The sequence below is a fragment of the Ranitomeya variabilis genome, chromosome 3 (genome assembly GCF_051348905.1).
Source record: "Ranitomeya variabilis isolate aRanVar5 chromosome 3, aRanVar5.hap1, whole genome shotgun sequence".
NCBI lineage: Eukaryota > Metazoa > Chordata > Amphibia > Anura > Dendrobatidae > Ranitomeya > Ranitomeya variabilis.
Genome location: NC_135234.1, coordinates 287439946 through 287466346, shown reverse-complemented (window position 1 = coordinate 287466346; position 26401 = coordinate 287439946). Strand labels below are relative to the sequence as shown.

The 26401-nt window shown below is 44.4% G+C and overlaps 1 protein-coding gene across 2 annotated transcripts in view; it reads left to right on the top strand.

The window, feature by feature from the left end:
- Positions 1-26401, top strand: part of SNRPC (small nuclear ribonucleoprotein polypeptide C) — a 180184-nt gene that overhangs the window by 61444 nt on the left and 92339 nt on the right. The window lies entirely within an intron of this gene.

Here is a 26401-nt window from a genome sequence, read left to right as displayed (position 1 = left end):
CAGCCATAGTGTAAGGCTCGGGTGTTCATGTAAAGCTGCATGAACCAGTTAACTGCCTAAGTATGTAACAGTACAGACACAGAGGCTATTAACTGCATAAAGTGTATGAGAACATGATGGAGGAACGTGATTATGTTGTTGTTTTTTATTAATAGGCCACACAGGGATAATTAGGTTAATGCGTTGAGGCGGTAGGCCAATCTGAACAAATGAGTTTTTAGTGCACGCTTAAAACTGTGGGGATTGGGGATTAATTGTATTAACCTAGGTAGTGCATTCCAAAGAATCGGCGCAGCACGTGTAAAGTCTTGGAGACGGGAGTGGGAGGTTCTGATTATTGAGGATGCTAACCTGAGGTCATTAGCAGAGCGGAGGGCACGGGTAGGTTGGTAGACTGAGACCAGAGAGGAGATGTAGGGTGGTGCTGAGCCATGGTGTATGTATATTGATGGTTTCTACACCTGTATTTTTGAATGTTTTTGTGCAGGGAGTTCAACTGTATGTTACCTTCCCCCAAATACTTGCTGCCCTGAAAAGCTATATGTAATTAAGCTTAGTAAACAGCCCTAGTGAAACCAGGTTGCTCCTAATGTTCCTCCCAGCAGGATGCTACTCAAAAAAAAAGATTAAAAAAAAACAACAAATACTCACTTGCCGGCCTGACGACACATCTTGGCACCGATCTCCCTGCTCCCGCTGTGTGCCTTCCCCCTCACTTGAAGAAGCCTGTAAAAAAATGTATACAAAAATTAGTGACAATGCTACAAATGGCAGCGAATAGTAAGCAACTGGACATAATTACTCACCGCACTCCCCCTCGCCGATTGGCTATGCTCAGAGTCACTCGCCATTATTGGAAGTTTGCTCTGCAATGAAAAAATGAGCAAAAAATCACATCCAAAGCTAACAATGCCACATACAATAAAACATTAAAACAACCACAATTGACTGTTGACTGATAGGACAATGCAAACTCAAAAAGCGCCACCACAACGCCATACATTGCAAGAGAATACAATAGAAGAAACAATACAAGAATAGACCCAAACAAAATTAAGCAAAAATAGACACCTATGTCCAAATTTTAAAAAATAAAAAATTAAAAAATAGAGGAAAAAAAAAGGCACAATGAAATAGCAAACTGCACGCCATACTTTACAATAGCAACAAGACATGATCCAAAACAACACCATATGGTGACATCTACCACAGAAATACATCTGAAAAAGGCGATAAATACCATTCTAGATAATAAGCAATAAACATTACGGGACAACCGCTGTTACAATATACAGCAACCAAAAGAAAAACCATAGTCAAATAGAAAAGAGAACACAAGAAATTTTTAAAAAAGGGCCCAAACAAAAAAAAAAAAAAATTTAACTACACACTTGGCTATGGAAACATTCAATACAGGAGATATATATATGGAAGCCATACAGAAAACGACGTAACCATAATACAATTTAACATATAATGGCATATAGCAGCACGGAACAATAATATACAAATGAAACATCATAAATGTAGCCCCCCACCAGCAAGAAAAGACACTCAAGGAAAGAAAAAAAAAATGCCAACAGCATAACCATGAGCCTAGAAAACGCCATACGGTTACCCCAACTATAGAAGCCAGAAAAAGACATGCACCACAAATTTTACAATAAAAAATCTTACAAATAAAAGGCATTGAACATCCGCATGACACAAGAACAACCAAAAATAAATCCAAAACCAATCCAAACCCAGCAAGGCCGCACACAAGAAACGCCAGCATATATCAGAAACACATTAAAAAAAATGTTAGTATTCAATAACAACCTACAGTGCCATAACCGTACAATATCACAGAGCAAACATTGCACAAATTAAATCAAAAACAAGAAATAAAACACAGAAAAAAAATTATGCAAAGAGAAATATATACTTACAGGTTTGGAAAGCAGGTTGCTCCTCTCTTCGGTCTGCTCTGTGTGCTCTGTGAAAGACAATGGCAAACCCCCCCCCCCCCTTTTTTATATATATAGTGCTTTTTTTAAGTGTCTAGACAAAGTCTAGACAATGTTTTGCATTTTTGAAAGAAAAACGCATGCGTCGTACAACGCATCACGACGCAAGTACTTGCGTCGTCTGCGTTGTCAATGCAAGTCAATGGGAAAAAAGGCGCATCGACGACGCAAACACGACGCATGCGTTTTTTAAAAAGTCTGCGCCGCCCAAAAAATGCAACATGTTGCGTTTGCCGCGCCCTGGCAGGTGCGCCCTAACGCCGCATGCGGCGTACGACGCACCAAAACGCATGACAACGCATGTACATGCGGCGCCATGCGGCCCCAATGTTAAAGATAGGGCCGCACGACGCATGCGTTGCGATGCGGCGACGCCGCTGCGGCGCACACCGCAAATGTGAACGTAGCCTAACTCCACCATGGGGAAAAAAATTCCTTCCCGACTCCACATACGGCAATCAGACTAGTTCCCTGGATCAACGCCTTATCAAGGAATCTAGTGTATATACCCTGTAATATTATACTTTTCCAGAAAGGTATCCAGTCCCCTCTTAAATTTAATTAATGAATCACTCATTACAACATCATACGGCAGAGAGTTCCATAGTCTCACTGCTCTTACAGTAAACAATCCGCGTCTGTTATTATGCTTAAACCTTCTTTCCTCCAGACGTAGAGGATGCCCCCTTGTCCCTGTCTCAGGTCTATGATTAAAAAGATCATCAGAAAGGTCTTTGTACTGTCCCCTCATATATTTATACATTAAAATAAGATCACCCCTTAGCCTTTGTTTTTCCAAACTAAATAGCCCCAAGTGTAATAACCTATCTTGGTATTGCAGACCCCCCAGTCCTCTAATAACCTTGGTCACTCTTCTCTGCACCCGCTCCAGTTCAGCTATGTCTTTCTTATACACCGGAGACCAGAACTGTGCACAGTATTCTAAGTGTGGTCGAACTAGTGACTTGTATAGAGGTAAAATTATGTTCTCCTCATGAGCATCTATGCCTCTTTTAATACATCCCATTATTTTATTTGCCTTTGTAGCAGCTGCCTGACACTGGCCACTGAATATGAGTCTGTCATACACCCAGGTCTTTTTCATTGATGGTTTTGCCCAGAGTTTTAGAATTAAGCACATAGTTATACATCTTATTACTTCTACCCAAGTGCATGACCTTACATTTATCCCCATTAAAGCTCATTTGCCATTTATCAGCCCAAGCTTCTAGTTTACATAAATCATCCTGTAATATAAAATTGTCCTCCTCTGTATTGATTACCCTACAGAGTTTAGTGTCATCTGCAAATATTGAAATTCTACTCTGAATGCCCCCTACAAGGTCATTAATAAATATGTTAAAAAGAAGAGGGCCCAATACTGACCCCTGTGGTACCCCACTGCTAACCGCGACCCAGTCCGAGTGTGCTCCATTAATAACCACCCTTTGTTTCCTATCCCTGAGCCAGCTCTCAACCCACTTACACATATTTTCCCCTATCCCCATTACTCTCATTTTATGTATCAACCTTTTGTGTGGCACCGTATCAAAAGCTTTGGAAAAGTCCATATACACTACGTCCACTGGGTTCACTTGGTCCAGTCCGGAACTTACCTCTTCATAGAAGCTGATCAAATTAGTCTGACATGAGCGGTCCCTAGTAAACCCGTGCTGATACTGGGTCATGAGGTTATTCCTCTTCAGATACTCCAGTATAGCATCCCTTAGAATGCCCTCCAGGATTTTACCCACAGTAGAGGTTAAACTTACTGGCCTATAATTACCGAGTTCAGTTTTTGCCCCTTTTTTGAATATTGGCACCACATTTGCTATACGCCAGTCCTGTGGTACAGACCCTGTTATTATGGACTCTTTAAAGATTAAAAATAATGGTCTATCAATGACTGTACTTAGTTCCTGCAGTACTCGGGGGTGTATCCCATCCGGGCCCGGAGATTTGTCAATTTTAGTGATTTTTAGACGCCGCTGTACTTCCTGCTGGGTTAAGCAGGTGACATTTAATGGGGAATTTTTATCACTAGTCATATTGGCTGCCATGGGATTTTCTTTTGTAAATACTGATGAAAAAAACTCATTTAGCAGATTGGCTTTTTCCTCATCCTCATCCACCATTTCACCCAGACTATTTTTAAGGGGGCCAACACTGTCATTTTTTAGTTTCTTACTATTTATATAGTTAAAGAATATTTTGGGATTATTTTTACTCTCTCTGGCAATGAGTCTCTCTGTCTCAATCTTTGCTGCCTTGATTTGCTTTTTACAGAATTAATTTAATTTTCTGTATTTATTTAATGCCTCATCACTACCTTCTTCCTTTAATTCTCTAAATGCTTTCTTTTTGTTCCTTATTGCGCCCCTAACAGCTCTATTTAGCCATATTGGTTTCCTCCTATTTCTAGTATGTTTATTCCCATACGGTATATACTGTGCACAGGTCCTATCCAGGATGCTAATAAACGTCTCCCATTTTCTTTGTGTATTTTTGTGTCTCAGGATATCGTCCCAGTTAATTGCACCAAGATCCTCTCTCATCCCTTGGAAATTTGCCCTCCTGAAGTTTAGTGTCCTTGTCACCCCCCTACTACCCATCTTATTAAAGGTTACATGAAAACTTATTATTTTATGATCACTATTCCCCAAGTGACCCCCAACCCTTATATTTGATATGCGGTCTGGCCTGTTGGTTAATATTAGGTCTAGCAGTGCCCCCCTTCTTGTTGGGTCCTGAACCAGTTGTGAAAGGTAATTGTCTCTCATAGTTGTCAAAAACCGATTACCTTTACTGGAACTGCTGGTTTCTGTTCCCCAATCTATTTCAGGGTAGTTGAAGTCCCCCATAATAATGACTTCTCCTTGAGTCGCAGCTTCATCTATTTGCTTTACGAGGATATTCTCCATTGCTTCCATTATTTTTGGAGATTTATAACAAACCCCTATCAGTAATTTATTTTTTCCCCCTCCCCTTATCTCCACCCACAGGGACTCCACATTTTCATTAAATTCACCTATATTATCACGCAGGATGGGTTTTAAGGAAGATTTTACATATAGACACACCCCTCCCCCTCGCTTATCTGTACGGTCATTTCTGAACAGGCTATAGCCCTGCAAGTTAACAGCCCAGTCATGGCTCTCATCCAGCCACGTCTCAGATATCCCCACCATGTCATAATTATGCTCCAACAACATTAGTTCTAATCCGTCCATTTTGTTGGCGAGGCTTCTGGCATTAGTATACATGCACTTGATGTTACTCTCTGTACCTCTATTCTTTCTTAAATTATTAACTGTTCTAACCCCACCCCCAATGCCACCGCCACCCCCAACTTCCTTATTTGTGCCCAGCTCTCTATCTGCACTATCTTCCCCTCCTATAAAATGAATACCCTCCCCCCCAATCCCTAGTTTAAACACTCCTCCAACCTTCTAACCATTTTCTCCCCCAGCACAGCTGCCCCTTCCCCATTGAGGTGCAGCCCGTCCCTAGCGTAGAGCCTGTAGCCCACTGAGAAGTCGGCCCAGTTCTGCAGGAACCCAAACCCCTCCTTCCTACACCAATTCTTGAGCCACTTATTAACCTCCCTAATCTCCCGTTGCCTCTCTGGCGTTAACTGTTAACTGTTTTTCGTGCTGACGGTCCGCCAAAACCCGCCGGATCCATTTTTTTCCCCGCCGGATCCGTTTTTTCCCCGCCGGATCCGGTTTTTCACACAGGATCCGGTTTTTCACACAGGATCCGTTTTTTGGGGTGGGCTGAAATTCTCGGCTTATACTTGAGTATATATGGTAGAAAAAATTGGGTCTGAAATCCATGTTTTTGTGGGAAAAACAGGTAAATGTGGTTTTTGTTTTTTTTTTTTTGTTTTTTTTTAACATTCCTAAAATTCCTGTGAAGCTCCTGAAGGGTTAAGAAACATCTTGAATGTGGTTTTGAGCACCTTGAGGGGTGCAGTTTTTAGAATGTCACTTTTGAGTATTTTACATCATATAGACCCCTCAAAGTGACTTCATTTTTTTTTTTTTTTTTAGGGACCACAACACATTTGGTGTTGTAAAAATGAGTAAAAGCTGTTTAAGTTTAAGAATTTTGGTTAAAAAATTGTGCTGATGTAAAATAGACATGTAAGAAAATGTTATTTATTAACTATTTTGTGTGACATATCTCTGTGATTTAAGGGCATGAATATTCAATTTGAAAATTGCAAAATGTTCGCCAAATTTCTGTGTTTTTTTTCACAATTGAACGCAAGTCATATCAAAGAAATTTTACCACTAACATGAAGTACAATATGTCACGAGAAAACATTCTCAGAAGCACTGGGATCCATGGAAGCATTCTAGAGTTATTACCTCATAAAGGGACAGTTGTTAGAATTGTAAAAATTGGCCCGGTCAATAACATGCAAACCACCCTCGGGGGTAAAGGGGTCAATATCATCCGTCTGAAAGTGAGAGTCTAAGCACTTGTAATAATACCATATTATTAGTGACACAGTGGTCCTATCCTCCCAGTCTCTCTAGCTCACAGTAAAGGTGCCTGTCTTATTATTCATACAGCTAATCATTGATGGCTGCGACCTACATCTCATATTTCCAGGACGTCCCTGCTGACCGTACCATGGAGGTCGTCGTCCTCCTTAAATGGACAGGAAACACACGAGAGGTTAAAAGGCCCCTCCCCACCCACCTCCTCTTGTGTTTTTCCTTTCCCTGAATGGATGGAAACACAAGAGTTGCAAGCAGGAATCTTACCGGATGGGCTCAGGGGGATTGTGCGGCACAAGAGGTGTCAAGAGGCTCAGGGCCAGCACTCTCCGATGGGGAGTCATTTGGCCACAAAGACCAGTAGAGCGGAGACTTCCTGAGTTTAGCGCTTCCCTTCAATGGGGGTTCTCGACTCCGACACCGGCCGGCAGGGCGCTGCATCTTCCGGGAGAGGTGTTGTGTGTATATTCGTCGCACTTCTGGTGACGTCTGAAGTTTCGGGGTCATCGAACGTTCCAGGGTGGAACGCAGACGTAATTTGGAGACAGGTAATAAAACCATTACCTGGGTCTCGGGAAAAACTCTTCATGCACGGGGGCACTATGGAGGAAACGGGCAGAGGAGATAAGGACTGCTTGGTAAGTGTGATTGATGCAGTCCCATCTTGTTAGCAGCACCCTTCTCTTTATACTAACATAGAATAAGGGAACCCGTGATATTTCCCTCCCTACGCCTAAGAAGTCTGGCAAGGCCTCTGTAAATTCCAAGCGATGCCCTATATGTAGTATAAAATTGCCGGTGACATATGGAAGAATACTTTGTGAAGGCTGCACCACCAAAGTTGTGAGGGAAGAACAGCTGTTTCTCGGTCTCCCATGACAGCTCTACAGAGAGAGGGGATCCGCCCTTCAGGGACAGGAAACCTACAGATAAAAAGGGTGGCACCTCTCCCTCGCATCAGTTGGTTTCCTGTCCCTGATGGGGAACCTCTTTTCGGTGGTATCTGTAAGAAGAGGCCGTATCAAGAACCGGGGCCGGACAGTCGGGTTTCGGCAGCGAGGAGGCTCCTGCCGCGGCTCGTCCGGTGCCCGAAGCCGCCATCGCTGGAACCGAGGGGTTCTTCAGGGTGTGCGGGGGGAGATCGCCGCCACTCTGAGTGAGGAAGGGGCGCTGAGACACCCGGAGCCCCTGTGCCGACAAGCTCATGCTCCGGGTGTACAAAGATGGCCGCCGCTCCGGAAATGCAGCAAGGACTTCGGGTCATCGTCGCGTGCATGCGCAGTAGCTTTTTCTCCCCGGGGGACGAGACGTAGAAACCGTAAGTACAGCGAACGCCGGGAGGTGGCGCCGGATTCAAAAGGAAGAATAGTGCACACATGGTTGTTGCACTAAACTTCATGGAAATGGAGGACAGCGACGTGCAGCAAGAGCCAGAGCAGCAGCCGAGGCAGCAGCACCAGCATCATAAGAGGCAGCCAGACCCTAAGGGTGGCCGGAGAAGTGGATCTAGCGGTCATTCTACACAGCGCAGCAGATCTGCTGCAGTGATCGATTCTCTTTCTCAACAGTCTCCTCTGCCAGACTCGGGCCCCCTCCAGAACCGGTACCTACGTACGTCCACGTCTGGATGGTGAGTGATCTCCGAGAAAGTTCATATTTTGTAATGGGGTTCCTTCTTCTCCCTTAATAGGGAAAGAGGTTGGAGGAAAAGAAAAATAGATCCTGCCCCACCTGTAACAAAGCTTTGCCGGTAGCCTGGGAAAAAAAAGCTTTGCAAATCATGTATTCAGCAATTATTATGTGAAGAGACCCCTGATTTCGCATCTGAACTGAAAACGATAATCAGGTCTGAAGTTCAGAATGCCCTCACATCTTTCAAAAAAGCGAAAGATAAGAGGAAGGAGGAGGTATATTTCCACTCTGACCGTTCTTCATCTGGGGACACTGTTTCCAGCAAATCCGATTCCTCCTTATCTTCCTCCGATGAAGATCCAAGCCGTCACTGCTTCCTGCTAGAGGAGGTAGATACTCTAGTAAAAGCGGTTAGAGCCACTATGGGAGTAGAGGATCCCCGTCCCGATAGAACGGTTTAAGATATAATGTTCGGTGGCCTGGGACAGAAAAAAAGGAGAACATTTCCCCTAAATTCCAATGTCCAAACATTGATTAAAAAAGAGTGGGAAAAACCTGATAGAAAAAATTCCTCAGTACCCTCTCTCAAAAGGAAGTATCCTTTCGAAGATGAGGCATCTACGTCTTGGGATAAGGCACCTAAATTAGATGTCGCGGTAGCCAAGGCCTCAAAAAAATTTGCTCTCCCGTTTGAGGATATGGGTACCTTTAAAGACCCTTTAGATAAAAAAGCGGATACCTTTTTGAAGGGGGCGTGGGAATCGGCTTGGGGTAGCTTGAGACCGGCGGTTGCTGCGACATGCACCTCCAGATCTTTAATGGTGTGGATTGACCAATTAGAAAAACAGATAAGACGTGTCACCCAGGAATAAAATGCTAGATTCAATCCCGGTAATTAGAGCAGCAGCAGCGTTTCTAGCAGATTCCTCAGCGGACTCCGTGCGCTTGACATCCAAGGCCGCTGCCCTCTCCAGTGCAGCCAGAAGAACATTATGGCTTAAAAGTTGGCCGGGGGATCTCCAAACGAAACTAAAATTATGTTCCATTCCATGTGAGGGAAATTTCTTGTTTGGGGAGACCCTGGATTACATCCTCCAGAAAGCGGGGGATAAGAAGAAAGGTGGGACCAGCTCCATTTAAAGTCCTTTCGGAACCGGAGATTTTTTCGCCGAAGGCCACCCAGAGAACAGAGTAAATGGGACGAAGGAAGAAGGGACAGGGGTTACCTCTTTGGCAACACCTCCCGTGACAAAAAACCCTCTAAATAACATTTTTCCTACGGTGGGGGGGGGGGGGGGAGACTCACTTCGTTCCTTCCCGCCTGGAAGAAAATATCCAACAACACCTGGATTCTAAACCTAATTCACTCCGGTCTAAAAATAGATTTTTTCTCCCTACCCCCTCAAAATTATGTAGTAACAAAAATAAGGTCCTCAGCAGCAGAGCAAGCTGCACTGGAAAAGGAAATTATTTCCCTATTGCAAAAACCGGTAATTCATGAGATCTCCCCTCAAGAAATAGATAAAGCATCGGATAAAAAGAAAGGATTCCCTGAGAATAGGTTTAGAAAGACTTGTCCTTTTGGAAACCGTGGCCGTCTCTGTGGCAGTCCGATTATAGGGGCCAAGAGAGGTCCAGTAGAGGGACCTACTACAAAGGAGGGAAAGTTATCCCTATTTGGCTCAAGATTGAAAAGGCAATGACTCCATCCTGGTCGGGACTCGGACAGACACTATATTACCCAGGATCAATGTGTTTTAAGGACCATTGCAGAAGGGTAGGCAATAGAATTTACAGCGCCTCCCCCCGAAAGGTTTATTGCTCCCCGTACCTTGACAGCAGATTCTGTTATGGTCGCAGACATAAGAGAGCTTGTCGACACAGCCGTTATAATTCTGGTCCCTCGGTTGGATGAGGGTAAAGAACCAACAATAAAACTGACTGGCACATCCAAACTCGTCTGAAATAGGTGTATACTGGGAGCAGCTACTTCTATGTATACAATATACAAAAAAAGTTTCACTTTTATGCTAAAGCACGTCAATGTGCAATACATGAATATATGAATAGCAATATGGATTTTGAATATTAGGAAAAAATGAGATACTTTGCACAAAATTTGGCCAAATAATGTCTGTACATCAACCAACGTCAAGGTGGTCTCATAAGACTGATGGAACCAATGTGAATACCTCTCAAGCTGATGTCTGAATTCTTTGGTGATTGTGGACCACTCTTTCAGCAAAGCCTGCATTTATGGCTAGGGAGGAACCTGCTGTAATTAAAATCACCACATGGTGAAGGATGGGGTGCACAGTCAGTAAGCTAACAGAAACAACAATAAATTACTGGCACATCCACACTAGTCTAAATAGGTGCATACCGGGAGCGGCTACCTCCATATACAATATGGCCAAATTCTGTGCAAAGCGTCTCATTCAATTTTTCCTAATATTCAAAAGCCATATTCCTATTCATGTATTTCACATTGACATGCTTTAGCATAATGGAGGGCAACATTTTTTTTTTGTATATTGTAGCTTCTCAGGGCATCCACCTATTCAGACTAATTTGGATGTGCCAGTCGGTTTTTTGTTGTTTCTATGTTAGCGTACTGACTCTGCACGCCACCCTTCACATGTGGTGATTTTAATTACAGCAGGCTCCTACCTACCCATAAATACAGACTTTGCTAAGAGATGTGTCCACATTAACCCAGGAATTCAGACATCAGCCTAAGGGATCATACCCATATGAAAGGGGGAAAAAAAAGGTCCGTAATCTAGACAGAAAAAACGGACAAGTGTCATGCTAGTACAATGCAAATTTTCACACCTGGCATCCAATTTACATCCGAGTGCATTGCTATTGCTATCCGATTTCAATGCAATTTTAACATGAGCTTTTACATACAGCGGTTCTGTCATTTTACATATCTCTTTCAAAGGAAAAATTCGTCAAAACACACCCACGCACACATTATATATACTGCTCAAAAAAATAAAGCGAACACTTAACAGAATAAAACTCCCAAGTAAATCAAACTTCTGTGAAATCAAACTGTCCACTTAGGAAGCATCACTGTTTGACAATACATTTCACATGCTGTTGTGCAAATGGAATAGACAAGATGCAAATTATTGGCAATTATCAAGACACACTCAATAACGGAGTGGTTCTGCAGGTGGGGACCACAGACCACATCTCGATACCAATGCTTTCTGGCTGATGTTTTGGTCACTTTTGAATTTTGGTTGTGCTTTCACACTCATGGTAGCATGAGACGGACTCTACAACCCACACAAGTGGCTTAGGTAGTGCAGCTCATCCAGGATGGCACATCAACGTGAGCTGTGGCAAGAAGGTTTGCCATGTCTGTCAGCGTAGTGTCCAGAGGTTGGAGGCGCTACCAAGAGACAGGCCAGGAGACGTGGAGGGGGCCGTAGGAGGGCAACAACCCAGCAGCAGGACCGCTACCTCAGCCTTTGGGCAAGGAGGAACAGGAGGAGCACTGCTAGAGCCCTACAAAATGACCTCCAGCAGGCCACAAATGTGCATGTGTCTGCACGAAAGGTTAGAAACCGACTCCATGAGGATGGTCGGAGTGCCCGACGTCCACAGATGGGGGTTGTGCTCACAGCCCAACACCATGTAGGATGCTTGGCATTTGCCACAGAACACCAGGAATGGCAAATTCGCCACTGGCGCCCTGTACTCTTCACAGATGAAAGCAGGTTCACACTGAGCACATGTGACAGAGTTTGGAGATGCTGTGGAGAGCAGTCTGCTGCATGCAACATCCTTCAGCATGACCGGTTTGGCAGTGGGTCAGTAATGGTGTGGAGTGGCATTTCTTTGGAGGGCTGCACAGCCCTCCATGTGCTCGCCAGAGGTAGTCTGACTGCTATTAGGTAACTAGATGAGATCCCCAGACCCCTTGAGACCATATGCTGGTGCTTTTAGCCCTGGGTTCTTCCTAATGCAGGACAATGCCAGACCTCATGTGGCTGCAGTGTCAGCAGTTCCTGCAAGATGAAAGAAATTGAAGCTATGGACTGACCCGCCCATTCCCCAGACTTGAATCCGATTGAACATCTCTGGGACATCATGTCTCGCACCATCCACCAACGTCACATTGCACCACAGACTGTCCAGGAGTTGGCGGATGCTTTGTCCATGCTTCTTCCCCTCCCTGGCAGCCACTATCGCGCTGCAGTCTAACCTGCCATCATCACATTTCCCCTTCCCTTACAGAACTGCAAACGCTTTTCCATTATCTTGCAGCTTTTAGACAAAGAAAAAGAAACTGAGTGTTCTCAGTCACCTGAGATGCAACCCCAAATCTGTGCACAGTGCAGAGGTTTAAAGAGGTGTCTGCGTGTTTCTTGCGCACGTGGTTTAACCACCCTGTGTCTCCGCACTCGGAACCACTTCAAGAATCGGCGCACACAGAACCTTGCGCTCAACGTACCACAGACTACCTCCCCTTTCCTCGCTAGTCACAGGCGGGAGGGCAATGCCGGAAGAGAGACAACACTGACACACATAATCGGACAGACGATCACAAAAAAAATGGAGCATCCTCTGTAACTGGGATTTCTGTTGTGCGCAGTGCTAGGGTTCAAAGAGGTGCCTGCTCACTTCTTGTGCCCTCATGGTCCAACCACGCTATGCCTCCGCATTCGGAACCGCTTCAAGAATCTGGGAGCACACAGAAACTTGTGCTCAACTTACCACAGATCACCTCCTCTCCCCCCTGCTTGCTGCTACACAGGCAGAGAATTCAGTTAGCCCAGAACAGTGCTGACATACTCAAGACATGTACATACTACAGCCAATCAACCACGGTTTGCGTTCCTCACAGCCAGTAGCCGTGGGTTCTTTAGGGCTACCAGGGGTACGTATCCCACACCCTACTGTGTCAGGGGACACAAACATCCGTCAAACATGAGTACAGAACTAAACAGAATGGCTCGAGTTACACAGGCAAGTACTACAGATTCATAAGGAAATCAGCAGACTCAGTCTCCGAGTCGAGCCACCCTGGACGTTCCCCCTCGATCCAAACCGGGTGTCTGTCTGGTGTTCGTACCCCCTCAGTGGCTCCACGTTGTGGCACCAAGAATGTTGGGGTGATCTCTTAATGTGAGACCTTTTGTGATTACCTGTTCCTGACCAAAATATGAGCCAAGTATATTCTTAGAAGAGAGACACCAGACAGTCGGATGTATGCCCCTTCCTCGGCAAAAGCTGGCACACAACTGAACTTTATTCTTACAACAAAGAATCTTGTAACAGGCAGGAAGTGGGTGTTGTACAACTTCTGAATAGTAATGGTGTCAGTCTGATAGGTCCTTGTCAAATTCACTTCATATATGGTATTCAATCCAATGTACAGTGTCTGCTTCACTTTCCAAATATTCCTTCCAGGGTGTTGCTCCAGGATATAGTCGCCATCTTTGTCACATCATATCTGAGCTGGCTTATGTTTGGTTTAATAATTGATTTCATTAGCCATTCTCTCCTTCACACTTCAATAGTCTCCAATGGGAGACTAGAAGCTGTCATTATTCGATCACTTGCTGTGTAGCTAAAGTGATCATTTGGTATGAGCGCCGACCACAGGGGTCTCCTGCAGAAGCTGGGTTGTCATACTAAGCCATCGGCAACACGGGGTCATGTGACATTAATGAGGTTAGTGACGCACTTCCAGCGCGTTCATGATTAATGCCGCTGTCAAAAAGGTGGCCAGAGTGTATCACACAGGTTAGGATACCACTGCTCCCATTGAAATGGAAGCAGCTGGGGTCACATTTTTCTACAGCTAGAAGTGGACGGAGCGGAGGCATGCATCACACTTCTGCATCCATAAAACTGGATGGAGCGGTTATTGCAGTATAAGGCTCCTGCACTGATATATCAGTGCTGAGTCAGTGATCAGAGCACAGCAGCTTGAGGATTACTCTGCTGTGCTTTGAACACGGCGGTGGATAGCGCTGCTCAACAGCCTGTTGTCTACTAACATGAGGCTGCAAACACCACTCATCACCACCAATACTCTCCTCATCTTGGACCTTCTGTCACGGTTGCTATTAGAGTTTAGTGGCTCCTTTCAGCAGCTCCTCTGTAGACTGCTCACTGGTGAGGTGACTAGAATGGAGCCTCCACTCTAGACAGTCCAGTGCTGAGTTGACGAGAGTAGAGCTGCTAGAGCGAGGCCCTCACAAGACTTCAATCTAGGTGGTTCAGCACTGACAGGACCAGAATGGAGGTGATTCCAGGAGCTGCTCATATAGTTCAATCTAGTCGCCTCATGATTGAACTGTCTAGAATGGAGTCCCTGCTGTGAGGAGCCCGGGTTATAATGAGGCACAGGAAGTAATGTGATTACAAGAGGGTTTGTTTTTTTTGTTTAATACAAATTAAGTCCTATATTGAACCAGCTTGATAAATTTAATGATTTCATTGCTTTTTGGGGGGGTATTGCTCAAGTTTTTAATGGAGTAATTTTTTTATGTAATTGTATAGAGCCAACAAATTGTGCTAAATTCAGCTTTTTTTCTCATTAACAAAACTTGTATTTTTCTTATTGCTTTTTTGTAATGTAAAAAATATCACACTCAGTGCTGATTGTTCAGTTTGATAGAATGGACTTCACGTATGTACACAAGCCTCAGCAGCACCAACATTTTGAAGAGTGGGCAGAGCTTTGTGAGGAGGGGCATGATAATAATAATACCGGATATACTCGAGTATAAGCCGAGATTTTCAGCCCAAATCTTTGGGCTGAAAGTGCCCCTCTCGGCTTATACTCAAGTCGCGGTCGGCGGGTGAGGGGGAGAGAGCGTGTCGCATACTCACTTAGTCCTGGCGCTCCTCCTGCCCATCCCACGGTCTTCGGTGCCGCAGCTCTTCCCCTGTTCAGCGGTCACATGGTACCGCTCATTAAACTAATGAATATGGACTCCACTCCCATAGGGGTGGAGCCGCATATTCATTTCTCTAATGAGCGGTAACGGTGACCGCTGACAGAGGAAGAGGCTGCGGCACCCGGAGACCAGCTGTCCGGGATAAGGAGCCAGGGACGCCGGGAGCAGGTAAGTATGTCATAGTTACCTGTCCGCGTTCCACACACCGGGCGCCGCTCCGTCTTCCCGTCCTCTTGCTCTGACTGTTCAGGTCAGAGGGCGCGATGACGTACTAATCCGCACGCCGCCCTCTGCCTGAACAGTCAGTGCGGAGAGACGCCGAGACGGGACGCAGAGTAGCTGCAAGCAAGAAAGGTGAGTGTCATTTTTTTTTTAATTGTAGCAGCAGCATTATATATTGCACAGATTTATGTGGAGCATCTATGGGGCCATACTGAACGGTGCAGAGCATTGTATATGGCACAGCATTCTATGGGGCAATAATCAACGGTGCAGAGCTTTGTATATTGCGCACAGCTTTCTATGGGGCAATCAACGGTGCAGAGCATTGTATATGGCACAGCTTTCTATGGAGCATCTATGGGGCCATAATGAACTGTGCAGAGCATTATATATGGGGCAGCTTTATGTGGAGCATCTATGTGGCCATACTGAACCGTGCAGAGCATTCTATATGGCACAGCTTTATAAGGAGCATCTATGGGGCCATAATGAACGGTGCAGAGCATTATATGTGGCACAGCTTTATATGGAGCATCTATAGGGCCATAATGAACGGTATGGAGCATCTATTTTTAATTTTGAACTTCACCGGTAGCTGCTGCATTTTCCACCCTAGGCTTATACTCGAGTCAATAAGTTTTCCCAGTTTTTTGTGGCAAAATTAGGGGGGTCGGCTTATACTCGAGTATATACAGTAATTTTTATTTATATATCGCCAACATATTCCGCAGCACTTTACAATTAAGCGGGGACATGTACAAACAATAAATTCAATACATGTTAAGACAATTTAAACAGTGACATTAGGAGTGAGGTCCCTGCTCGCAAGCTTACAATCTACAAGGAAATGGGGGGGACACAATAGGTGAAAAGTGCTTGTTATTTCAGGTCTGGCAATTATAATACATAGGGATTTTCATATAAAGCTGCATGATCCGGTCATCAGCCCGTGTGTTTAAGTGCAATAGTCAAGTATAAAGTGCAGTTAATTGTGTGCATGGAGGGTGTGGAGACAGATGAATAGTAGGGTGCAGATTCAGAGTAATATTTGGAGGGAGGGAACAGGGCAAAGTTAGTTGGTGTGGTAGGCTTGTTAGAAGAGATGGGTTTTTAAAGCTCGCTTGAATAGGTCGGGGCTAGGTATCAGTCTGATCGTCTGGGGAAGTGCATTCCAGAGAGCTGGCGCAGCACGATAGAAGTCTTGGAGACGGAGGTGTGAGGTTCGGATTACAGGGGATGTTAGTCTTAGGTCGTTTGTAGAACGGAGGGCACGTGTAGGGCGATAGACAAAGATGAGAGAGGAAATATAAGGTGGTGCAAAACTGTGGAGAGCTTTGTGGGTGAGAGAGATGAGTTTATACTGGACCCTGTAGCGAATGGGTAGCCAGTGTAATGACTGGCACAAGATGGAGGCATTGGTGAAGCGGCTGGACAGAAATATGACTCTGGCTGCAGCATTCAAGATGGATTGGAGAGGAGAAAGTTTGGTAAGAGGGAGACCGATTAGAAGAGAGTTGCAGTAGTCCAGACGAGAATGAATAAGAGCGACAGTAAGAGTCTTAGCAGTTTCAACGGTGAGAAAAGGTCGGATTCTGGAGATGTTTTTAAGATGCAGGTGACAAGAGCGAGTGAATGATCGGATATAGGGAGTAAAGGAAAGTTCGGAGTCGAATATGACCCCAAGACAGCGGGCATGCTGCTTGGGAGTTATGGTTGAACCCTCCAGGGTAATTTCGATGTTGGGTAGAGTGAGGTTAGTAGAAGGGAGAAACACAAGAAGTTCCGTTTTGGAGAGATTTAGTTTCAGGTAGAGGGAGGACATGATGTTAGAGACAGCAGACAGACAATCCTTGGTATTTTGAATTAGGGTAGGGGTGATGTCGGGGGAAGAAGTGTATAATTGGGTGTCATCAGCATAGAGATGATACTGGAACCCAAATCTGCTGATTGTTTGTCCAATAGGGGCAGTGTATAGAGAGAAGAGGAGGGGGCCTAGGACTGAGCCTTGCGGAACCCCGATAGTAAGGGGACGAGGAGAGGAAGAGGAACCGGCAAAAGATACAGTGAAGGAGCGGTCCGATAGGTAGGAGGAGAACCAGGAGAGGGCTGTGTCCTTGAGGCCTATAGAGCGGAGCATCGTGAGGAGGAGCTGGTGAGCCACAGTGTCGAATGCGGCAGATAGATCCAGGAGAATCAGCAGAGAGCAATGACCTTTGGATTTAGCTGTTATTAGATCATTCGAGACTTTAGTTAGGGCAGTTTCAGTGGAGTGTAAAGAGCGGAAACCAGATTGTAAGGGGTCGAGAAGAGAGTTATCCGAGAGATAACGGATTAGACGGGAGTGGACCAAGGGAGTGGACCAAACGTTCCAGGAGTTTAGAGATTCAGGAAATGTTAGAGACAGGTCTGTAGTTAGCAGTGCAGTTCTGGTCCAGGGATGGCTTTTTAACTAAAGGGGTTATGATGGCATGTTTAAATGAGGAGGGAAAGATACCTGAAGAAAGAGAGAGGTTAAATATTTTAGTCAGGTGAGTGGTGACCACTGGTGAGAGAGACTGCAGGAGAGGTGAAGGAATGGGGTCGCTGTTGCAGGTTGTAGGCCGAGCAGAAGCGAGGAGCTTGGAGACTTCTACTGAAACAGGCTCAAAGATGTCTAGTGAGCTTGAGGTGCGGCAGGGAAGGGGATCCAGGCACTGAGGAGATTGCGCTGAGATATCCTGATGGATGAGGTTGATTTTTTCTAAGAAATAAGTGGCCAGATCCTCACCGCTGAGGTTGGTGATGGGGGCTTGCACTTTAGGTTTCAGGAGGGAGTTTAAGGTTTCAAAAAGTCGTTTTGGGTTGTTGAATAGTGAGGTGATGAGGGTGGTGAAGTAGGATTGTTTGGCCAGATAAAGGGCAGAGTTATAGGTTTTGAGCATAAACTTATAGTGGATGAAGTCTTCTGCTAAGAGAGATTTTCTCCACTGCCGCTCTGCACACCTTGAGCAACGCTGCAGGAAGCGTGTTTGCATAGTGTGCCAGGGCTGCCGTTGTCTGTGTCGTGTCTTTCTGCATGTAGAAGGTGCTGCTTCATCTACTTCATCTAGGGCATTCTTCAGTGTATTGAAGTGTGACAATGCAAAATCTGGACAGGAGAGGGAGGAGATGGGGGCTAGAGATGTGTGGAGATTGTCCACAAGCTGCTGGGTATTAATGGTATGCGTATTCTGATAAGTGTGGTAAGTGGGGGTGTCCCAGGTGAGGAGACAATTCTTGACAGAGAAGGAAAGAAGGTTGTGGTCTGAGAGCGGGAGAGGGGAGTTCGTAAAGTCGTGCAGCGAGCCGGGACGGGAGAAGACCAGGTCCAGAGTATTCCCGTCCTCATGCGTAGGAGAATTAGTTAACTGTGAGAGGCCGAATAAAGAAGATGAGCGGCAGATTGGGAGAGGGGATCATTGATGGGGATGTTAAAGTCTCCCATGATGAGGGCGGGGATGTCACCGGATAGAAAGTGAGTAAGCCAGGTGGCAAAGTGGTCTAGAAACTGGCGGGAGGAGCCTGGAGGGTGATAAATAACCACCACTCGCAAGGAGAAGGGCTTAAAGAGTCTAACGGCGTGGACTTAAAAGGAAGGAAATGTGAGTGAGGGAACCGGGGGGATGACCTGGAAAGCACATTGTGATGAGAGGAGCAAACCAACACCTCCACCCTGTCTGTTCTCAGGTCTGGTGGTATGTGAAAATTTCAGCCCACCAAACGAGAGAGCGGCAGCATGATAGAGCACAGCTGACAGAATCATTGTAAATTACATCACATAAGTGGCATAAATTATAACAGGTTTGTGCGATATTACTGGAGTAAATTTGTGTCGTAATTTATGCCACTTGTGTTGTAATGTTTCGCCCAGTCTTCAGATTGATGGTGCTGACACTTGTTTACATACAGGAAGAGTCTTTCTCCATCAAAACTGACAAATTGGGACTATGTTTAACTTTTTATATTACGAAAAGCCCTGCCCTGCATGCATCATCACCCCTTTCCCCATGTAACCCTCTACTATGCACCCCCACACAAGGAATATCACCCCTTCCATCTGCAGCCCTCCAATATGCATCATCAGCCTCTTCCTTAAACAGCCCACAGGCAGGCAGCTACACTCAAGCAATATCTTGCCCTTTACTGCAGAGGCCGATCATGCAGTCCCATGCAAATAACATCACCCCCACGCAGCCTCAAAGCATGCCAGGAGTTAAAGTTCGAGAGAGAGTTTGCATATTCCTGGAGCATTCTGGGAAAAGTGAAGTCTCGCCGCAAGTCTGAAGCCGCTATCTGCCGACCGGGCATTACCTCATGAGAAGTGTGCTGTCTTCCAGGTGCCCAGTTCACATATATAGGGTGGGCTAGGGTGTGAGTAATACCATGTGGTTAGTATTGGCTATGTACCTGAGGAAGTGGACAGGACGTTCACAAAACACGTAGTTTCAAAGCCCTGAATAAAGTATGCAACTCTTCTGAACTCTGTGATTCCCTTGCCTGATTTTGGAGGAGCCCAGAATTGTCGCCATCTATCATACTTACTATATGTGTTGTGCATACTCGCAACGTGTAAAGATGAGAATTGTACCTTACAGTAAACTAATTGTTGTTTTGGTAACCGCTATTGCGCCCCTCTCTTTACCCTTTCTAGTTCAGAAACATGTAAACACATGTTTGGTAGACACCTTGATACTCATCAGGAGTGCTTTAAACTACTGCAATATGGGATGAGAAATATACGACAGGAAAAAAATCTAAATTTCCTTTTATGATGGAATCACTGACTGGGTGGATCAGGGAAATGCTGTAGATATGATATCTAGACTTCAGCAAAGCATTTGATAAAGTATCATGATATATTTTTTGAAAACATGAGCAAGTATGGGATTGACAAAGCTACAGTTAGGTGGATTCATAACTGGCTCAGTGATCATATTCAGAGTGGTGATAAATGGTTGCACATCCAATTGGAAAAGTATTTCAAGTGGGGTACCACAAGCCTCTGTCCTGGCTCCAGTGTTGTTCAACATTTTTATAAATGATCTAGATAAGGGAACTGAAGGTAAAATGATCAAATTTGCAGACAATGCACAACTAGGAGGGATATCTAAAGGTACCGTCACACTCAACGAGAACGACAACGATCCGTGACGTTGCAGTGACGTTGCAGCTTCCTGGATAGCGATCTCGTTGTGTTTGACACGCAGCAGCGATCTGGATCCTGCTGTGATATCGTTGGTCGGAGTTAGAAGGCCAGCACCTTATTTCGTCGCTGGATCACCCGCTGTCATCGCTGGATCGGTGTGTGTGACACCGATCCAGCGATGTGTTCTCTTGTAACCAGGGTAAACATCGGGTTACTAAGCGCAGGGCCGCGCTTAGTAACCCGATATTTACCCTAGTTACCATTGTAAATGTAAAAAAAAAACCAGTACATACTCACCTTCTAATGTCTGTCACGTCCCCCGCCGGCAGCTTCCCGCGCTGACTGTGAGCGACGGCCGGCCGTAAAGCACAGCACAGCGGTGACGTCACCGCTGTGCTGTGCTTTACGGCTGGCCGGCGCTCAGTCAGTGCGGGAAGCCGCCGTCGGGGGACGTGACAGACATTAGAAGGTGAGTATGTACTGTTTTGTTTGGGTTTTTTTTACATTTACAATGGTAACCAGGGTAAATATCGGGTTACTAAGCGCGGCCCTGCGCTTAGTAACCCGATGTTTACCCTGGTTACCCGGGGACTTCGGCATCGTTGGTCGCTAGAGAGCTGTCTGTGTGACAGCTCCCCAGCGACTACACAACGACTTACCAACGATCACGGCCAGGTCGTATCGCTGGTCGTGATCGTTGGTAAATCGTTTAGTGTAACGGTACCTTAACACTAGAGAGAGGATTCAGAAGGATCTAGACAAGCTTGAACAATGGGCAGCGACTAATAGAATGGTATTTAAAAGAGAAATGCTAAATTTTACATCTGGGAAAGAAAAACAAAAATTACATCTATAGAATGGGAGGAATAGAACTAAGCAACGGCATGGGTGAAAAAGACTTGGGTATACTAATAGATCACAGACTGCACATGTGTCAACAGTGTGATGCAGTAGCAAGAAAGGCAAACGCAGTTCTAGGATGTATTACGAGAAGCATACAGTGTAGATCACGTGAAGTAATTATCCTCTACTCCTCCTTGGTCAGGCCTCATCTGAAATACTGTGTCCAGTTCTGGGCACCACATTTTAAAAAAGACATTGAAAAACTGGAGCAAGTTCAGAGAAGAGCTACCAGTATGGTAAGCGGACTGCAAAGTATGTCGTACAAGTAACAATTAGGCCATGTGCACACGTTGCGGATTTGACCGCGGATCCGCAGCGTCAAACGCTGCGGATCTGCAGCAGTTTCCCATGTGGTGTACAGTACCATGTAAACCTATGGAAAACTCAATCCGCTGTGCACATGCGGGAAAGAAAAAGTGCAGAAACACAGCGTTTTTTCCGCAGAATGTCAATTATTTGTGTGGATCTGCAGCGTTTCTGCACCCATAGACTTGCATTGAGTCGGGCACATCCGCAGCAAAACAGCAGATATAAATAAGATTTGCGTTTTAGCTGCAGATGAAAAGACTGCAGATCGGGAGGATTGAAGTGTGTGGGTGGTGACTGTGTGCGTGTATGTGTGTGCGGGCGGGGTCTGCGGGCTGTCAGGGAGTCTGTGCGGGGCTGTCGGAGGTCTGTGCGGGGGAGTCTTTGGGCTGTGTGTGTGCGTGCAGGCATCGACTTGTAGTCCCATTGGGCTATGCTTGCTACAGTGAAATTGATTGACACATTAGCCAGTGATGGGTCAGTAGTAGTCCCATCATCCGGCTAATGTGATGAATGTAAAAAAAAAAAAAAAAAAAAGTACATACTACAATACAACATGACATTCAGCACATACAAAAGAAATACAACAGTACGACATACAGAACATGTATATAACACAACAGTACATACAACATATGACATACAGTACATACAACATATGACATACAGTACGTACAACATACAACAAAACATACAATATATAACATACAATAGTACATACAGTGCATACAACAGTACGTACAATAGTACATACAGTGCATACAACAGTACGTACAACAGTACATAAAACAAATGACATACAGAACATACAACATATGACATACACAACATACAACAGTACGACATACAGAACATATATATAACATATTACATACATACAGAACATAAAACAAATGACCTACAAAACATATAACATAGAGAATATACAATATATAACATGCAACAGTACATACAACATATGACGTACAGAACATATAACATACAACAGTACATACAACATATGACATACAGAACATAAAACATACAACAATACATACAACATATGACATAGTACATACAGAACATACAGCAATACATACAACATGACACACAGTACATACAACAGAACATAAAACATATGACATACAGAACATACAACAGTACATACAACATATGACATACAGAACATAGAACATACAATATATAACATACAACAGTACGTACAACATATAACATACAGTACATAATAATAATCTTTATGTATTATGTAGCGCTTTACAGTTTTGCACACATTATCAGCGCTGTCCCCGATGGGGCTCACAATCTAAATTCCCTATCAGTATGTCTTTGGAATGTGGGAGGAAACCGGAGTACCAGGAGGAAACCGGAGTACCTGGAGGAAACACACGCAAACACGGAAAGAACATGCAAACTCTTTGCAGATGTTGTCCTTGGTGGGATTTGAACCCAGGACTCCAGCGCTGCAAGGCTGCAGTGCTAACCACTGCGCCACCCTGCTGCCCTACAGAAGATACAACAGAACATATAACATACAACAGTACGTACAGCATATGACATACAGAACATACAACATACAACATATGGAAAATATGTGTAAGTGGGTTGAGAGCTGGCTCAGGGATAGGAAACAAAGGGTGGTTATTAATGGAGCACACTTGGACTGGGTTGCGGTTAGCAGTGGGGTACCACAGGGGTCAGTATTGGGCCCTCTCTTTTTAACATATTTATTAATGACCTTGTAGGGGGCATTCAGAGTAGAATTTCAATATTTGCAGATGACACTAAACTCTGCAGGGTAATCAATACAGGGGAGGACAATTTTATATTACAGGATGATTTATGTAAACTAGAAGCTTGGGCTGATAAATGGCAAATGAGCTTTAATGGGGATAAATGTAAGGTCATGCACTTGGGTAGAAGTAATAAGATGTATAACTATGTGCTTAATTCTAAAACTCTGGGCAAAACCGTCAATGAAAAAGACCTGGGTATATGGGTGGATGACAAACTCCTATTCAGTGGCCAGTGTCAGGCAGCTGCTACAAAGGCAAATAAAATAATGGGATGTATTAAAAGAGACATAGATGCTCATGAGGAGAACATAATTTTACCTCTATACAAGTCACTAGTTCGACCACACTTAGAATACTGTGCACAGTTCTGGTCTCCGGTGTATAAGAAAGACATAGCTGAACTGGAGCGGGGGCAGAGAAGAGCGACCAAGGTTATTAGAGGACTGGGGGGTCTGCAATACCAAGATAGGTTATTACACTTGGGGCTATTTAGTTTGGAAAAACGAAAACTAAGGGGTGAGCTTATTTTAATGTATAAATATATGAGGGGACAGTACAAAGACCTTTCTGATGATCTTTTTAATCATAGACCTGAGACAGGGGCAAGGGGGCATCCTCTACGTCTGGAGGAAAGAAGGTTTAAGCATAATAACAGACGCGGATTCTTTACTGTAAGAGCAGTGAGACTATGGAACTCTCTGCCGTATGATGTTGTAATGAGTGATTCATTAATTAAATTTAAGAGGGGACTGGATGCCTTTCTGGAAAAGTATAATGTTACAGGGTATATACACTAGATTCCTTGATAAGGCGTTGATCCAGGGAACTAGTCTGACTGCCATATGTGGAGTCGGGAAGGAATTTTTTTCCCCATGGTGGAGTTACTCTTTGCCACATGGTTTTTTTTTGCCTTCCTCTGGATCAACATGTTAGGGCATGTTAGGTTAGGCTATGGGTTGAACTAGATGGACTTACAGTCTTCCTTCAACCTTAATAACTATGTAACTATGTAACATACATACAGAACATATAACATATGACATACAGAACATACAACAGAACATGACAATATATAACATACAACAGTACATACAACATATGACAACGTGCGGCGTGCAACAGTACGTGCGGCGTGCAACAGTACGTGCGGCGTGCAACAGTACGTGGTACGTGCAACATGCAGCAGCACGTGCAACATAGAGTACATACTCACCATCACTTTGATTCCCAAAGCCATTGTCACCTGTAAAAAAATATTAAAATAAATATACTTCCTGATCCGCAGATATACAATTAATATGTGTCCCACGACGATCTCCCGTGGAGAGCAACCACATAAGCTGATGCGACCGCTCTCCAGGGGCTCCAGGAATACAATGACGGAAGGTATCCCTTCGCAATGTATTCCTCCGCTGCTGTGAAAAATACTCCCTATTCTCATTTGTGGCACTGCTGTGTGGGAAAATTCCCACGCAGCTTTGCCATAAAGTGAGACCCTGAACTCAGGTAACCTCTTCTTCAGTGATGCACTGCAGGAGCCATTGTCTCCTGTCAGTGTGTCACTGAAGGTCTATAGAGCAGTGACATCTCCTGATGTCACTATTCTATAGGGGAGATCGTCGTGGGACACTCGTCATTAATTGGACTACGGCGGAAAGTGAGACATGGTGTCCGCTAACGATTGGAGCTAATTTTTCATTCAAAAAGTCAAATGGCGTTCCTTTCCTTCCGAGCCTTGCCGTGCGCTCTAACAGTGGTTTCTGACCACATATGAGGTATCGATGTTCTCTGGAGAAATTGCCCAACAAATTTTAGGATCCAGTTTATCCTGTTGCCTATGTAAAAATGAAAAAATTGAGGCTAAAAGAAACTTTTTGTGGGAAAAAAAAAATACTTATTCATTTTTACGGATCAATTTGTGAAGCACCTGGGGGTTCAAAGTGCTCACTATACATCTAGGTAAGTTCCCTGGGGGGGTCTAGTTTCCACAATGGGGTCACTTGTGGGGGACCTCCAAAGTTTAGGTACACAGGGGCTCTCCAAACGCGACATGGTGTCCGCTAAACATTGGAGTCAGTTTTTCATTCAAAAAGTCAAATGGCGCTTCTTCCCTTCCGAGCCCTGTCGTGCGCCCAATCAGCGGTTCCCCCCCACATATGGAGTATCGGCGTACTCGGGACAAATTGTACAATAACTTTTGGGGTCCAGTTTCTCCTTTAACTCTTGGGAAAATAAAAAAAATTGTTGCTAAAAGATCATTTTTGTGACTAAAAAGTTAAATGTTCATTTTTCCCTTCCATGTTGCTTCTGCTGCTGTGAAGCACCTGAAGGGTTAATAAGCTTCTTGAACCCTTAACTTCCTAGCAAAAAAAAATTGTTTCCAAAATTATGCTGATGTAAAGTAGACATGTGGGTAATGTTGTTTATTAACTATTTTGTGTCACACAACTCTGTGGTTTAACAGAATAAAAATTGTAAATTTGAAAATTGCAAAATTTTCGCCAAATTTCTGATTTTTTTTAAACAAACGCAAAAATAATTTACCTTAATTTACTACTAGCATGAAGCCCAATATGTCACGAAAAAACAATCAGGAATGCTTCAACGGATCCTAGAGATTTTGAGCTATTACCTCATAAAGGGACACTGGTCAGAATTGCAAAAAATGGCCAGGTCATTAACCCCTTGACCCCCAAGGGTGGTTTGCACGTTAATGACCAGGCCAATTTTTACAATTCTGACCACTGTCCCTTTATGAGGTTATAACTCTAAAACACTTCAACGGATCCCGGTGATTCTGACATTTTCTCGTGACATATTGTACTTCATGATAGTGGTAACATTTATTTGATATTATCTGCGTTTATTTGTGAAAAAAAACGGAATTTTGGCGATAATTTTGAACATTTCGCTATTTTTCAACTTTGAATTTTTA